The sequence below is a fragment of the Pseudophryne corroboree genome, chromosome 7 (genome assembly GCF_028390025.1).
Source record: "Pseudophryne corroboree isolate aPseCor3 chromosome 7, aPseCor3.hap2, whole genome shotgun sequence".
NCBI classification, from domain to species: Eukaryota; Metazoa; Chordata; class Amphibia; order Anura; family Myobatrachidae; genus Pseudophryne; species Pseudophryne corroboree.
The window spans coordinates 83,504,909-83,520,812 of record NC_086450.1 but is presented as its reverse complement, the minus strand read 5'-3'; the positions used below and the strand labels follow the sequence as shown (position 1 = coordinate 83,520,812).

At 48.6% G+C, this 15,904-nt stretch overlaps 1 protein-coding gene across 4 annotated transcripts in view; it reads right to left on the bottom strand.

Moving 5' to 3' along the window:
* Window positions 1-15,904, bottom strand: part of PDE11A (phosphodiesterase 11A) — a 1,092,065-nt gene that overhangs the window by 751,310 nt on the left and 324,851 nt on the right. The window lies entirely within an intron of this gene.

Genomic DNA, 15,904 nt, shown 5'->3' with positions numbered 1-15,904 from the left:
TTGTGTTCCGTTCGCAACCTAGGGAGATGGGTCGCGGCGCTGGTGTGGACACTGTCACCGAGCAAGGACCCCACTAGACCACCAGGGCAATAGAGCACAGGTCGGGTGTACTAACGCCCCATTTAATAAGGCTCGCTAGTACCTGGGGTGGAAGCTGGTGCTTGACCTGTAGCCTCTCCCCGGCCAGGGCGACATCTACTGCACATTTTCCTGCCCTGGAGCTGCCTCACACTCTCCCTCACTCCCTGACTGAGACGCTGGGCACCATCTTATAAGCATAGTTGGGTCTAGTCTCTGGGACTGCAGGGCAAGGTCTCCCTTGTAAAGCAGCCTGTATACAGCGCTGTGACTTTACAAACACTTGAGTATTCTACATGTCTTTATACAGAAAGCGTACCTATTACAGGATTTATTGAAGAATATTCTGGTATATATATGACCCCGATGGTCATATATATATATAGGGGTATATGCAATTGCGGTCGAATTGCCGCAAATGTCGAAAAACGGGGCATTTTCGACACAAAAAAAAAATTCAACAATGCAATATAGTACTTTTCGACATAAAAAAGGACGTTTCAGATTCGACTTTTTGAAATTCGACAGTTGTCAAATTCGACATGTCTGCAATGGTAAAAATGCGGCTTTTCGACAAAAGAATATTCAATTGAAGAATGTCGATTCGACAACCGTGCTTTTCGACAGTAATTTCGTCAATTTCATTCCGCCTCACTTTGCTGGCGGAATCTACTAAAAAAATTTAAAAACATGTTTTTTTTATTGCTAATAGCATATCTATTTATATTAGAAGGGATTATGTACTTGCTTTGTCTATTAGGAGACACAAGTATTATTTATATATTTTTTTAAAAGAATATTGTTTTTTTCTCTAACGTCCTAGTGGATGCTGGGGACTCCGAAAGGACCATGGGGAATAGCGGCTCCGCAGGAGACTGGGCACAAAAGTAAAAAGCTTTAGGACTACCTGGTGTGCACTGGCTCCTCCCCCTATGACCCTCCTCCAAGCCTCAGTTAAGATTTTGTGCCCGAACGAGAAGGGTGCAATCTAGGTAGCTCTCCTGAGCTGCTTAGAGTAAAAGTTTAAATAGGTTTTTTTATTTTCAGTGAGACCTGCTGGCAACAGGCTCACTGCATCGAGGGACTAAGGGGAGAAGAAGCGAACTCACCTGCGTGCAGAGTGGATTGGGCTTCTTAGGCTACTGGACATTAGCTCCAGAGGGACGATCACAGGCCCAGCCATGGATGGGTCCCGGAGGCGCGCCGTCGTCCCCCTTACAGAGCCAGAAGACTGAAGAGGTCCGGAAAATCGGCGGCAGAAGACGTCCTGTCTTCATTAAGGTAGCGCACAGCACCGCAGCTGTGCGCCATTGCTCTCAGCACACTTCACACTCCGGTCACTGAGGGTGCAGGGCGCTGGGGGGGGGCGCCCTGAGACGCAATAAAAACACCTTTTTTGGCAAAAAATACATCACATATAGCTCCTGGGCTATATGGATGTATTTAACCCCTGCCTATTTTTACATAAAAAAGCGGGAGAAAGGCCGCCGAAAAAGGGGCGGAGCCTATCTCCTCAGCACACTGGCGCCATTTTTTCCTCACAGCTCCGTTGGAGGAAGGCTCCCTGACTCTCCCCTGCAGTCCTGCACTACAGAAACAGGGTAAAACAAGAGAGGGGGGGCACTAAATTGGCATATAAATATATACAGCAGCTATATTAGGGAAAAACACTTATATAAGGTTATCCCTGTATATATATATATATATATAGCGCTCTGGTGTGTGCTGGCAAACTCTCCCTCTGTCTCCCCAAAGGGCTAGTGGGGTCCTGTCCTCTATCAGAGCATTCCCTGTGTGTGTGCTGTGTGTCGGTACGTTGTGTCGACATGTATGAGGAGGAAAATGGTGTGGAGGCGGAGCAATTGCCTGTGTTAGTGATGTCACCCCCTAGGGAGTCGACACCTGACTGGATGGTCTTATGGAAAGAATTACGTGATAGTGTCAGCACTTTACAAAAGACTGTTGACGACATGAGACAGCCGGCAAATCAGTTAATACCTGTACAGGCGTCTCAAACACCGTCAGGGGCTCTAAAGCGCCCGTTACCTCAGGTCGATACACAGACACGGACACTGACTCCAGTGTCGACGGTGAGGAAACAAACGTATTTTCCAGTAGGGCCACACGTTACATGATCACGGCAATGAAGGAGGTTTTGAACATTTCTGATACTACAAGTACCACAAAAAAGGGTATTATGTGGGGTGTGAAAAAACTACCCGTAGTTTTTCCCGAATCAGATGAATTAAATGAGGTGTGTGATGAAGAGTGGGTTTCCCCCGATAAAAAACTGCTAATTTCTAAAAAGTTATTGGCATTATACCCTTTCCCGCCAGAGGTTAGGGCGCGTTGGGAAACACCCCCTAGCGTAGATAAGGCGCTCACATGCTTATCAAAACAAGTGGCGTTACCGTCCCCTGATACGGCCGCCCTCAAGGAACCAGCTGATAGGAAGCTGGAAAATATCCTTAAAAGTATATACACACATACTGGTATTATACTGCGACCAGCAATCGCCTCAGCCTGGATGTGCAGTGCTGGGGTGGCTTGGTCGGATTCCCTGACTGAAAATATTGATACCCTGGACAGGGACAATATATTATTGACTATAGAGCATTTAAAGGATGCATTTCTATATATGCGAGATGCACAGAGGGATATTTGCACTCTGGCATCAAGAGTAAGTGCGATGTCCATTTCTGCCAGAAGAGGATTATGGACGCGACAGTGGTCAGGGGATGCGGATTCCAAACGGCATATGGAAGTATTGCCGTATAAAGGGGAGGAGTTATTTGGGGTCGGTCTATCGGACCTGGTGGCCACGGCAACGGCTGGAAAATCCACCTTTTTACCCCAAGTCACCTCGCAGCAGAAAAAGATACCGTCTTTTCAGGCTCAGTCCTTTCGTCCCCATAAGGGCAAGCGGGCAAAAGGCCACTCATATCTGCCCCGGGGCAGAGGAAGGGGAAAAAGACTGCAGCAGACAGCCTCTTCCCACGAACAGAAGCCCTCCCCCGCTTCTGCCAAGTCCTCATCATGACGCTGGGGCCTTACAAGCGGACTCAGGCACGGTGGGGGCCCGTCTCAAGAATTTCAGCGCGCAGTGGGCACACTCGCAAGTGGACCCCTGGATCCTGCAGGTAGTATCTCAGGGGTACAAATTGGAATTTGAGACGTCTCCCCCTCGCCGGTTCCTGAAGTCTGCTTTACCAACGTCTCCCCCCGACAGGGAGGCGGTATTGGAAGCCATTCACAAGCTGTATTCCCAGCAGGTGATAATCAAGGTACCCCTCCTACAACAGGGAAAGGGGTATTATTCCACGCTGTTTGTGGTACCGAAGCCGGACGGCTCGGTGAGACCCATTTTAAATCTGAAATCCTTGAACACTTACATAAAAAGGTTCAAGTTCAAGATGGAGTCACTCAGAGCAGTGATAGCGAACCTGGAAGAAGGGGACTATATGGTGTCTCTGGACATCAAGGATGCTTACCTCCATGTCCCAATTTGCCCTTCTCACCAAGGGTACCTCAGGTTTGTGGTACAGAACTGTCACTATCAGTTTCAGACGCTGCCGTTTGGATTGTCCACGGCACCCCGGGTCTTTACCAAGGTAATGGCCGAAATGATGATTCTTCTTCGAAGAAAAGGCGTCTTAATTATCCCTTACTTGGACGATCTCCTGATAAGGGCAAGGTCCAGAGAACAGTTAGAGGTCGGAGTAGCACTATCTCAAGTAGTACTACGACAGCACGGATGGATTCTAAATATTCCAAAATCGCAGCTGATTCCGACGACACGTCTGCTGTTCCTGGGGATGATTCTGGACACAGTACAGAAAAAGGTGTTTCTCCCGGAGGAGAAGGCCAAGGAGTTATCCGACCTAGTCAGGAACCTCCTAAGACCAGGCCAAGTGTCAGTACATCAATGCACAAGGGTCCTGGGAAAGATGGTGGCTTCTTACGAAGCGATTCCATTCGGCAGATTCCACGCAAGAACTTTTCAGTGGGATCTGCTGGACAAATGGTCCGGATCGCATCTTCAAATGCATCAGCGGATAACCCTGTCTCCAAGGACAAGGGTGTCTCTCCTGTGGTGGTTACAGAGTGCTCATCTCCTAGAGGGCCGCAGATTCGGCATTCAGGATTGGGTCCTGGTGACCACGGATGCCAGCCTGAGAGGCTGGGGAGCAGTCACACAGGGAAGAAATTTCCAGGGCTTGTGGTCAAGCATGGAAACGTCACTTCACATAAATATCCTGGAACTAAGGGCCATTTACAATGCCCTAAGTCAGGCAAGACCTCTGCTTCAGGGTCAGCCGGTGTTGATCCAGTCGGACAACATCACGGCAGTCGCCCACGTAAACAGACAGGGCGGCACAAGAAGCAGGAGGGCAATGATGGAAGTGGCAAGGATTCTTCGCTGGGCGGAGAATCATGTGATAGCACTGTCAGCAGTGTTCATTCCGGGAGTGGACAACTGGGAAGCAGACTTCCTCAGCAGACACGATCTTCACCCGGGGGAGTGGGGACTTCACCCAGAAGTCTTCCACATGATTGTGAACCGTTGGGAAAAACCAAAGGTGGACATGATGGCGTCCCGCCTCAACAAAAAACTGGACAGATATTGCGCCAGGTCAAGGGACCCTCAGGCAATAGCTGTGGACGCTCTGGTAACACCGTGGGTGTACCAGTCAGTGTATGTGTTCCCTCCTCTTCCTCTCATACCAAAAGTACTGAGAATCATAAGAAGGAGAGGAGTAAAGACTATACGAGTGGCTCCGGATTGGCCAAGAAGGACTTGGTACCCGGAAATTCAAGAGATGCTCACGGAAGACCCGTGGCCTCTACCTCTAAGAAAGGACCTGCTCCAGCAGGGACCATGTCTGTTCCAAGACTTACCGCGGCTGCGTTTGACGGCATGGCGGTTGAACGCCGGATCCTGAAGGAAAAAGGCATTCCGGATGAAGTCATCCCTACCCTGATCAAAGCCAGGAAGGATGTAACCGTACAACATTATCACCGTATTTGGCGTAAATATGTTGCGTGGTGCGAGGCCAGGAAGGCCCCTACAGAGGAATTTCAACTGGGTCGTTTCCTGCATTTCATAAGGTTCAAATTTCGGCCCTGTCAATATTCTTCCAAAAAGAACTGGCTTCTGTTCCTGAAGTTCAGACGTTTGTCAAGGGAGTACTGCATATACAGCCTCCTTTTGTGCCTCCAGTGGCACCTTGGGAACTCAATGTAGTTTTGGGATTCCTAAAATTACATTGGTTTGAACCATTCACCACTGTGGACTTAAAATATCTCACATGGAAAGTGGTAATGCTGTTAGCCCTGGCTTCAGCCAGGCGTGTCTCAGAATTGGCGGCTTTATCCTATAAAAGCCCTTACCTAATTTTTCATACGGACAGGGCAGAATTGAGGACTCGTCCTCAATTTCTCCCTAAGGTGGTTTCAGCTTTTCACTTAAACCAGCCTATTGTGGTGCCTGCGGCTACTAGGGACTTGGAGGATTCCAAGTTGCTGGACGTAGTCAGGGCCCTGAAAATATATGTTTCCAGGACGGCTGGAGTCAGAAAATCTGATTCGCTGTTTATCCTGTATGCACCCAACAAGCTGGGTGCTCCTGCTTCTAAGCAGACGATTGCTCGTTGGATTTGTAGTACAATTCAGCTTGCACATTCTGTGGCAGGCCTGCCACAGCCAAAATCTGTAAAAGCCCATTCCACACGGAAAGTGGGCTCATCTTGGGCGGCTGCCCGAGGGGTCTCGGCTTTACAACTTTGCCGAGCAGCTACTTGGTCAGGGGCAAACACGTTTGCTAAATTCTACAAATTTGATACCCTGGCTGAGGAGGACCTGGAGTTCTCTCATTCGGTGCTGCAGAGTCATCCGCACTCTCCCGCCCGTTTGGGAGCTTTGGTATAATCCCCATGGTCCTTTCGGAGTCCCCAGCATCCACTAGGACGTTAGAGAAAATAAGAATTTATTTACCGATAATTCTATTTCTCATAGTCCGTAGTGGATGCTGGGCGCCCATCCCAAGTGCGGATTGTCTGCATTACTTGTACATAGTTATTGTTACAAAAATCGGGTTATTGTTGTTGTGAGCCATCTTTTCAGAGGCTCCTTCTGTTATCATACTGTTAACTGGGTTCAGATCACAAGTTGTACGGTGTGATTGGTGTGGTTGGTATGAGTCTTACCCGGGATTCAAAATCCTTCCTTATTGTGTACGCTCGTCCGGGCACAGTATCCTAACTGAGGCTTGGAGGAGGGTCATAGGGGGAGGAGCCAGTGCACACCAGGTAGTCCTAAAGCTTTTTACTTTTGTGCCCAGTCTCCTGCGGAGCCGCTATTCCCCATGGTCCTTTCGGAGTCCCCAGCATCCACTACGGACTATGAGAAATAGAATTATCGGTAAGTAAATTCTTATTTTTAACTGACTAAAATAATATGGAGAGATCAGAGCATGGTTTTCAGTGGGAAGGGGTGGGAATGGTTTAAAATCAAGAAAAAAAAAAGTGTGGGGTCCCCCCTCCTAAGCATAACCAGCCTCGGGCTCTTTGAGCCGGTGCTGGTTGTGAAAATACGTGGGACAAAAAGCGTAGGGGTCCCCCGTATTTTTAACACCAGCACCGGGCTCCACTAGTCAGAGAGATAATGCCACAGCCGGGGGACACTTTTATATCGGTCCCTGCGGCCCTGGCATTAAATCACTAACTAGTCACCCCTGGCCGGGGTACCCTGGAGGAGTGGGGACCCCTTAAATCAAGGGGTCCCCCCCCCTCCAGCCACCCAAGGGCCAGAAGTGAAGCCCGAGGCTGTCCCCCCCATCCATGGGCTGCGGATGGGAGGCTGATAGCCAAGTGACACAAAGAAAGAATATTGTTTTTTGTAGCAGAACTACAAGTCCCAGCAAGCCTCCCCCGCAAGCTGGTACTTGGAGAACCACAAGTACCAGTATGCGGGGGGGGGGGGCCCGCTGGTACCTGTAGTTCTACTACAAAAAAAATACCCAAATAAAAACAGTACACGCACACCATTGAAAGTAAAACTTTATTACATACATGCCGACACACACATACTTACCTATGTTGACACGAGGTTCGGTCCACTTCTCCAAGTAGAATCCACGGTGTACCTGTAAATAAAATTATACTCACCAAAATCCAGTGTAGATCTGTCCTCTTCTGTTTTGTAATCCACGTACTTGGCAAAAAAACAAACCGCATTACCCGGACCACGCAAGAGTTAGATTTGTGTGGGTTATTTTATTTCTGTGCAGGGTAAATACTGGATGCTTTATTTTTACACTGCAAATTAGATTGCAGATTGAACACACCCCACCCAAATCTAACTCTCTCTGCACATATTATATCTGCCTCCCCTGCAGTGCACATGGTTTTGCCCAATTGCTAACAAAAATCCTGCTGCGATCAACTTGGAATTACCCCCAATGTCTAACAAGAAGGGCAGTAAATCTGTGGACGCTCCTGCATCATGCAGAGCATGCGCCAAAAATTTACTAGAGGGGGAAGCTGTGTATGATGGTCTGTGTACTATGGGGGTCATTACGAGTTGTTCGCTCGTTGCCGATTTTCGCAACAGAGCGATTAAGGCAAAAATGCGCATGCGCATGGTACGCAGTGCACATGCGGTTAGTATTTTAGCTCAAAATTTCGTAGATTTACTCACGTCCGAACGAAGATTTTTCATCGTTGAAGTGATCGGAGTGTGATTGACAGGAAGTGGGTGTTTCTGGGCGGAAACTGGACGTTTTCTGGGAGTGTGTGGAAAAACGCAGGCGTGACAGGGAAAAACGCGGGAGTGTCTGGAGAAACGGGGGAGTGGCTGGCCGAACGCAGGGCGTGTTTGTGACGTCAAACCAGGAACGAAACGGCCTGAGCTGATCGCAATCTGTGAGTAGGTCTGGAGCTACTCAGAAACTGCTAAGAAATTTCTATTCGCAATTCTGCTAATCTTTCATTCACAATTCTGCTAAGCTAAGATACACTCCCAGAGGGCGGCGGCCTAGCGTGTGCAATGCTGCTAAAATCTGCTAGTGAGCGAACAACTCGGAATGACCCCCCCATGTGTCATGCATCTCCCAGTCAGTCCGCAGCTCCTGTAACCAATTAGGAGCCACCCTAGGCTGCATTCACAAACCTACTGGGTACTCTGGTGGAACGCCTTACGCCCCCTATGGGACCACCTGTGCCATTACAGCCACAGATTGTCCCTATGGTTAATCAGCCTTGGGAGGAAAATTTGTCTAACCAGTTGCAGCAAATAACTCATTCCTCGGTCAGGCAAAAATCTACTCCAGGTCACTGTCGTGTCTCTGGGTCATCTAAGCGGGCTGCTTCCTCCGCACATGTTTCATCTGAAGAAGAGGGGGAGCATACTGTCCTGTCAGACACTGACTCAGGTGTTTCTGATGAGGATTCTCCATTGCAAATTGATGTCCCTGCCCTTGTGGTTTCTATTAAGCAAACCCTACAAATCATTGATGATGAGGATAACCCAAATCACGTGCCCGCTGCTCGCGCACCGACTCCCCCGTGCGTACGCATCCCCTCAGGTTGCGTAGGGGACGCTCTGACGTCGCCTGCGCATGGAGATGGGTATTTAGGGCGGTGTTTGTGTGCGACTAGCGAGCGACTCGATCGCTACATATTTAACCAATATAATGCGTTTTATAGTTAATATTCCCCTTCATAATGTCAGCAAGTATGGTAAGTTTAAAACGGCTCTTGGACCTGAGAGATTCCTCTTTGCATGCTGGGAGGGCTCAGACAAAGGTTGGAGGGTAGTGTATGGTGTCCAGCTGTGGGGTATTGAAGGGATGTTGTGCCTATGATAATTGGGAGGGACTCGCATAGTTCCTGGTCATGGTTATGCACAGAAATAGAGAATAAGATTAATTGCATTCCGAATAAATTACACATAAATGCAGGAGGGGTGAATGGAATTCAGTCACTTCTTTCCCACAGACTGAAAACAATAGCCTTATTTACACTAAGCTTTGAGATTCTATGAAGAGGGCTTACACCTTTGCTTATGAATAGAACCAGGTTTCTCTCCAGAATAATGAGTGCTGAGTAGTCAATTGTCTCAACTGAAGGTGGGGTAAACAAAGCCCAGAGTCAGAGTTTGTTTGGAAGATCCAAACAACAGCTTTCCTCAATATAACAAGACAAAGAGGAATTTAGAATACTAACTAGTCCTAGCCATCGCCCACTTCTTGAACTAACCAATGATCCCAGGTGCAGTACATGTCCCACCCCCTAACCAATGGAAAGAGGGCACACAGTATCTATTGTAGTATGTCTTGAGCTAGTAAATAAATATAGTTTGCAATAGGCTTGGGGACACAAAAGTCTTCTCTCCACAACGGTTTTCATCATTGACTAACTAGAGAGCTGGTACCAGGACTGCGCAGCGATCGTTCCCCGGTGTGTAAGTTATTCTCTGTAACCAACTTATTCTCTGTATTTGCCATACTCTCTCTCTCTCTCTCTCTGTTATTGTTAAACTGTTGTATATTGTATATGTGTAGTTATTATGTTTAGATATTGATGTTAGTCTGTAGTGTATGAACTGTTAACTGTTTTCCCCTTTTTACATAGCTAAAATAAGATTTTACTCACTGGTAAATCTATTTCTAGTAGTCCGTAGTGGATGCTGGGACTCCGTAAGGATCATGGGGATTAGCGGCTCCGCAGGAGACTGGGCACAACTAAAGAAAGCTTTAGGACTACCTGGTGTGCACTGGCTCCTCCCACTAAGACCCTCCTCCAGACCTCAGTTAGGATACTGTGCCCGGAAGAGCTGACACAATAAAGAAGGATTTTGAATCCCGGGTAAGACTCATACCAGCCACACCAATCACACCGTATAACTCGTGATACTATACCCAGTTAACAGTATGATAACAACTGAGCCTCTCAACAGATGGCTCAACAATAACCCTTTAGTTAGGCAATAACTATATACAAGTATTGCAGACAATCCGCACTTGGGATGGGCACCCAGCATCCACTACGGACTACGAGAAATAGATTTACCGGTGAGTAAAATCTTATTTTCTCTAACGTCCTAAGTGGATGCTGGGACTCCGTAAGGACCATGGGGATTATACCAAAGCTCCCAAACGGGCGGGAGAGTGCGGATGACTCTGCAGCACCGAATGAGCAAACTCTAGGTCCTCCTCAGCCAGGGTATCAAACTTGTAGACTCTTGCAAGAGTGTTTTAACCCGACCAAGTAACAGCTCGGCAAATTTGTAAAGCCGAGACCCCTCGGGCAGCCGCCCAAGAAGAGCCCACTTTCCTCGTGGAATGGGCTTTCACAGATTTAGGGTGCGGCATTCCAGCCGCAGAATGTGCAAGTTGAATCGTGCTACAGATCCAGCGAGCAATAGTCTGCTTAGAAGCAGGAGCACCCAGCTTGTTGGGTGCATACAGGATAAATAGCGAGTCAGTTTTCCTGACTCCAGCCGTCCTGGAAACATATACTTTCCAGGGCCCTGACTACGTCCAGAAAACTTGGAATCCTCCAAGTCCCAAGTAGCCGCAGGCACCACAATAGGTTGGTTCACATGAAAAACTGATACCACCTTAGGAAGGAATTGGGAACGAGTCCTCAATTCCGCCTTATCCATATAGAATACAGATAAGGGCATTTGTATGACAAAGCCGCCAATTCTGATACACGCCTGGCCGACGCCACGGCCCACAGCATGACCACTTTCCACGTGAGGTATTGTAGCTCCACGGATTTAAGTGGCTCAACTCAATGCGACTTCAGGAAATCCAACACCACGTTGAGATCCCACGGTGCCACTGGAGGCACAAACGGGGGTTGACTATGCAGCACTCCCTTAACAAAAGTCTGAACTTCAGGCAGTGAAGCCAGTTCTATTTTGGAAGAAAATCGATAGAGCCGAAATCTGGACCTTAATGGAACCCAATTTTAGGCCCATAGTCACCTCTGACTTGTAGGAAGTGCAGAAAACGACCTAGCTGAAATTCCTCCTTTGGGGCCTTACTGGCCTCACAGCACGCAACATATTTCCGCCATATGCGGTGATAATGGTTTGCGTTCACTTCTTTCATAGCTTTAAATAGCGTAGGGATAACTTCCTCCGGAATGCCCTTTTCCTTCAGGATCCGGCGTTCAACCGCCATGCCGTCAAACGCAGCCGCGGTACGTCTTGGAACAGACAGGCCCCCTGCTGCAGCAGGTCCTGTCTGAGCGGCAGAGGCCATGGGTCCTCTGAGATCATTTTCTTGGAGTTCTGGGTACCAAGCTCTTCTTGGCCACCCAGAACAATGAGTATAGTTCTTACTCCTCTCCTTCTTATTATTCTCATTACCCTGGGTATGAGAGGCAGAGAAGGGAACACATACACCGACTGGTACACCCACGGTGTTACCAGAGCGTCCACAGCTATCGTCTGAGGGTCCCTTGACCTGGCGCAATATCTTTGTAGCTTTTTGTTGAGGCGGGACGCCATCCTGTCCACCAGTGGCCTTTCCCCACGGTGTACAATCATTTGGAAGACTTCTGGATGAAGTCCCCACTCTCTCAGGTGGAGGTCGTGTCTGCTGAGAAAGTCTGCTTCTCAGTTGTCCACTCCAGGAATGAACACTGCTGACAGTGCTAGCACATGATTTTCCGCCCATCGGAGAATCCTTGTGGCTTCTGCCATCGCCATCCTGCTTCTTGTGCCGCCCTGTCGGTTTACATGAGCGACCGCCGTGATGTTGTCTGACTGGATCAGCACCGGCCGGTGTTGAAGCAGGGGTCTAGCCTGACTTAGGGCATTGTAAATGGCCCAAAGTTCCAGAACATTTATGTGTAGGGAAGTCTCCTGACTTTTCCATAGGCCTTGGAAGTTTCTTCCCTGTGTGACTGCCCCCCAGCCTTGAAGGCTGGCATCCGTGGTCACCAGGACCCAGTCCTGTATGCCGAATCTGCGGCCCCCTAGAAGATGTGCAGTCACCACCACAGCGACACCCTGGCCCTTGGAGACAGGGTTATCCGCCGATGCATCTGAGAATACGACCCGGACCACTTGTCCAACAGATCCCACTGGAAGATCCTTGCATGGGACTTGGCGAATGGAAATTCTTCGTAAGAAGCTACCATCTTTCCCAAGGCTCGCGTGCATAGATGCACCGATACCTGTATTTGTATTAGGAGGTCTCCATCTAGAGACGCCAACTCCTTGGACTTCTCCTCCGGGAGAAACCCTTTTTATCCTGTTCTGTGTCCAGAACCATACCCAGGAACAGTAGACTCGTCGTAGGAACCAGCTGTGACTTTGGAATATTCAGAATAAAGCCGTGCTGTTGTAGCACTTCCCGAGATAGTGCTACTCCGACGAACAACTGCTCCCTGGACCTCGCCTTTATAAGGAGATCGTCCAAGTACGGGATAAGTACTTCGGCCATTACCTTGGTTAATACCCTCGGTGCCGGGGACAGACCAACGGCAACGTCTGGAATTGGTAATGACAATCCTGTACCACAATTTTGAGGTACACCTGGTGACGAGGGTAAATAGGGACATGCAGGTAAGTATCCTTGATGTCCAGTGATACCCTGAAATTTTCCAGGTTTGCAATAATCGCCCTGAGCGATTCCATTTTGAACTTGAACCTTCGTATATAAGTGTTCAAGGATTTCAATTTTAGAATGGGTCTCATCGAACCGTCTGGTTTCGGTACCACAACATTTTGGAATAGTAACCCCGGCCTTGTTGAAAGAGGGGTACCTTGATTTCACCTGCTGGAAGTACAGCTTGTGAATTGCCGCCAGTACTACCTTTCTCCGAGGGCAGCAGGCAAGGCTGATGTGAGGCAACGGCGAGTCGGCTCGAACTCCAGCCTGTATCCGTGATACTACTTGCAGAACCTAGGGATCCACCTGTGGGCAAGCCCACTGATCCCTGCAGTTCCCGAGACGCGCCCCCACCGCACCTGTCTCCACCTGTGGAGCCCCAGCGTCATGCGGTGGACTCAGAGGAAGCGAGGGAAGATATTTGATCCTGGAACTGGCTGACTGGTGCAGCTTTTTCCTTCTTCCCTTGTCTATGTGCAGAAAGGAAGCGCCTTTGACCCGCTTGCTTTTCTGAAGCCGAAAGGACTGTACCTGAAAATACGGTGCTTTCTTTATGCTTTTGCGAGGAAACCTGAGGTAAAAAATTTTCTTCCCAGCTGTTGCTGTGGATACGAGGTCCCAGAGACCATCCCCAAACAATTCCTCACCCTTATAAGGCGGAATCTCCATGTGCCTTTTAAATGCAGCATCACCTGTCCACTGCCGGGTTTCTACTACCCTCCTGGCAGAATGGACATTGCATTAATTCTGGATGCCAGCCGGCAAATATCCCTCTGTGCATCCTTTATATATAAGACAACGTCTTAAATATGCTCAATGTTAGCAAATACTATTAATAATATCTGACAGGGTGTCAGACCACGCTGCAGCAGCACTATTTATGCTGAGGCAATTGCAGGTTTCAGTATATAACCTGAGTGTGTAAATACAGACTTCAGGATCGCCTCCTGCTTTTTATCAGCAGGTTCCTTCAAGGTGGCCGTATCCTAAGACGGCAGTGCCACCTTTTGACAAACGTGTGAGCGCCTTATCCACCTTAAGGGATATCTCCCAACGTGACCTATCCTCTGGCGGGAAAGAGTACGCCATCAGTAACTTTTTAGAAATAACCAGTTTCTTATCGGGGGAAACCACGCTTCTTTACACACTTCATTCATTCATCTGATGGGGGAACAAAACAGCGGCTGTTTTTTCTCCCCAAAAATAAAACCCCTTTTATGTGGTACTTGGGTTTATGTCAGAAAATGCGTAACACATTTTTCATTGCCGAGATCATGTAACGGATGTTCCTAGTGGATTGTGTATATGTCTCAACCTCGTCGACACTGGAGTCAGACTCCGTGTCGACATCTGTGTCTGCCATCTGAGGTAACGGGCGTCGTTTTGAGCCCCTGGTGGCCTTTGAGACGCCTGGGCAGACGCGGGCTGAGAAGCCGGCTGTCCCACAGCTGTTACGTCATCCAGCCTTTTATGTAAGGAGTTGACACTGTCGGTTAATACCTTCCACCTATCCATCCACTCTGGTGTCGGCCCCACAGGGGGCGACATCCCATTTATCGGCCTCTGCTCCGCCTCCACGTAGCCTTCCTCATCCAACATGTCGACACAGCCGTACCAACACACCGCACACACACCGGGAATGCTCTGACTGAGGACAGGACCCCACAAAGTCCTTTGGGGAGACCGAGAGAGAGTATGCCAGCATACACCAGAGCGCTATATAATGCAGGGATTAACACTATAACTGAGTGATTTTTCCCAAATAGCTGCTTGTATACATATATTGCGCCTAAATTTAGTGCCCCCCCTCTCTTTTTAACCCTTTGACCCTGAAAACTACAGGGGAGAGCCTGGGGAGCTGTCTTCCAGCTGCACTGTGAAGAGAAAATGGCGCCAGTGTGCTGAGGGAGAAGCCCCGCCCCCTTTTCGGCGGACTTTCTCCCGCTTTTTCTGTGATACTGGCAGGGGTAATTTTACTTCTATATAGCCTCTGGGACTATATATGATGTATATTTTGCCAGCCAAGGTGTTATTTATTGCCCTCAGGGCGCCCCCCCCCCCAGCGCCCTGCACCCATCAGTGACCGAAGTGTGAGGTGTACATGAGGAGCAATGGCGCACAGCTGCAGTGCTGTGCGCTACCTTGGTGAAGACCGAAGTCTTCTGCCGCCGATTTTCCGTACCTTCTTCGTGCTTCTGGCTCTGTAAGGGGGACGGCGGCGCGGCTCCGGGAACGAACACCAAGGTCGGGTCCTGCGGTCGATCCCTCTGGAGCTAATAGTGTCCAGTAGCCTAAGAAGCCCAAACTACCACCTGTTAGGTAGGTTTGCTTCTTCTCCCCTTAGTCCCTCGCTGCAGTGAGTCTGTTGCCAGCAGATCTCACTGAAAATAAAAAACCTAAATATACTTTCTTTCTAGGTGCTCAGGAGAGCCCCTAGTGTGCATCCAGCTCAGCCGGGCACAGAAATCTAACTGAGGTCTGGAGGAGGGTCTTAGTGGGAGGAGCCAGTGCACACCAGGTAGTCCTAAAGCTTTCTTTAGTTGTGCCCTGTCTCCTGCGGAGCCGCTAATCCCCATGGTCCTTACGGAGTCCCAGCATCCACACCTGCAAAGATGGGGCCAGTTGTTCAGGTAGGGGGCGATCAACCTCGGTTCAGGTTGACTTAGTAAACCGACCAATCGGGTCGGCAAGGTATATCATGTGTGAGAAATACGGTTCACACACAGAGGTTTTGTGCGATGAATGGGAAAGAATGACACTGCATGACGGGGAAAAGTTCCCACGGGTAGGCAGTTTTAGTCCCGAGGTGTTACAAAATCTAAGGAGAAGGATATGTCTCATTAAATCTGCAAAGAGACGGATCAAACATTATGATTATTTACAGTTATGGCAACGGGAAGGTGAAATACTAGGAGGATTAGCTTATACAGCTGACTCTCACTGTGGTAAGAAAAGTATGGCAACAAGAGAGAGGGTGGTTACAGAGAGTGGCACACTGGGGTATGATAAACATGCACTTAGCAACTGTATTATTAATGATAAAAGTAGAAAATGTATTAATGATAAAAGTAACAAATGTATTAATGATAAAAGTAACAAATGTGACAAAGATAAAAGTAAAACTGTTAAATGTACAATTGTTAACCCGTGCAAGTTGCACTCAATGTTAAACTTCCCTAAGGATTACCAGCAAGAAAG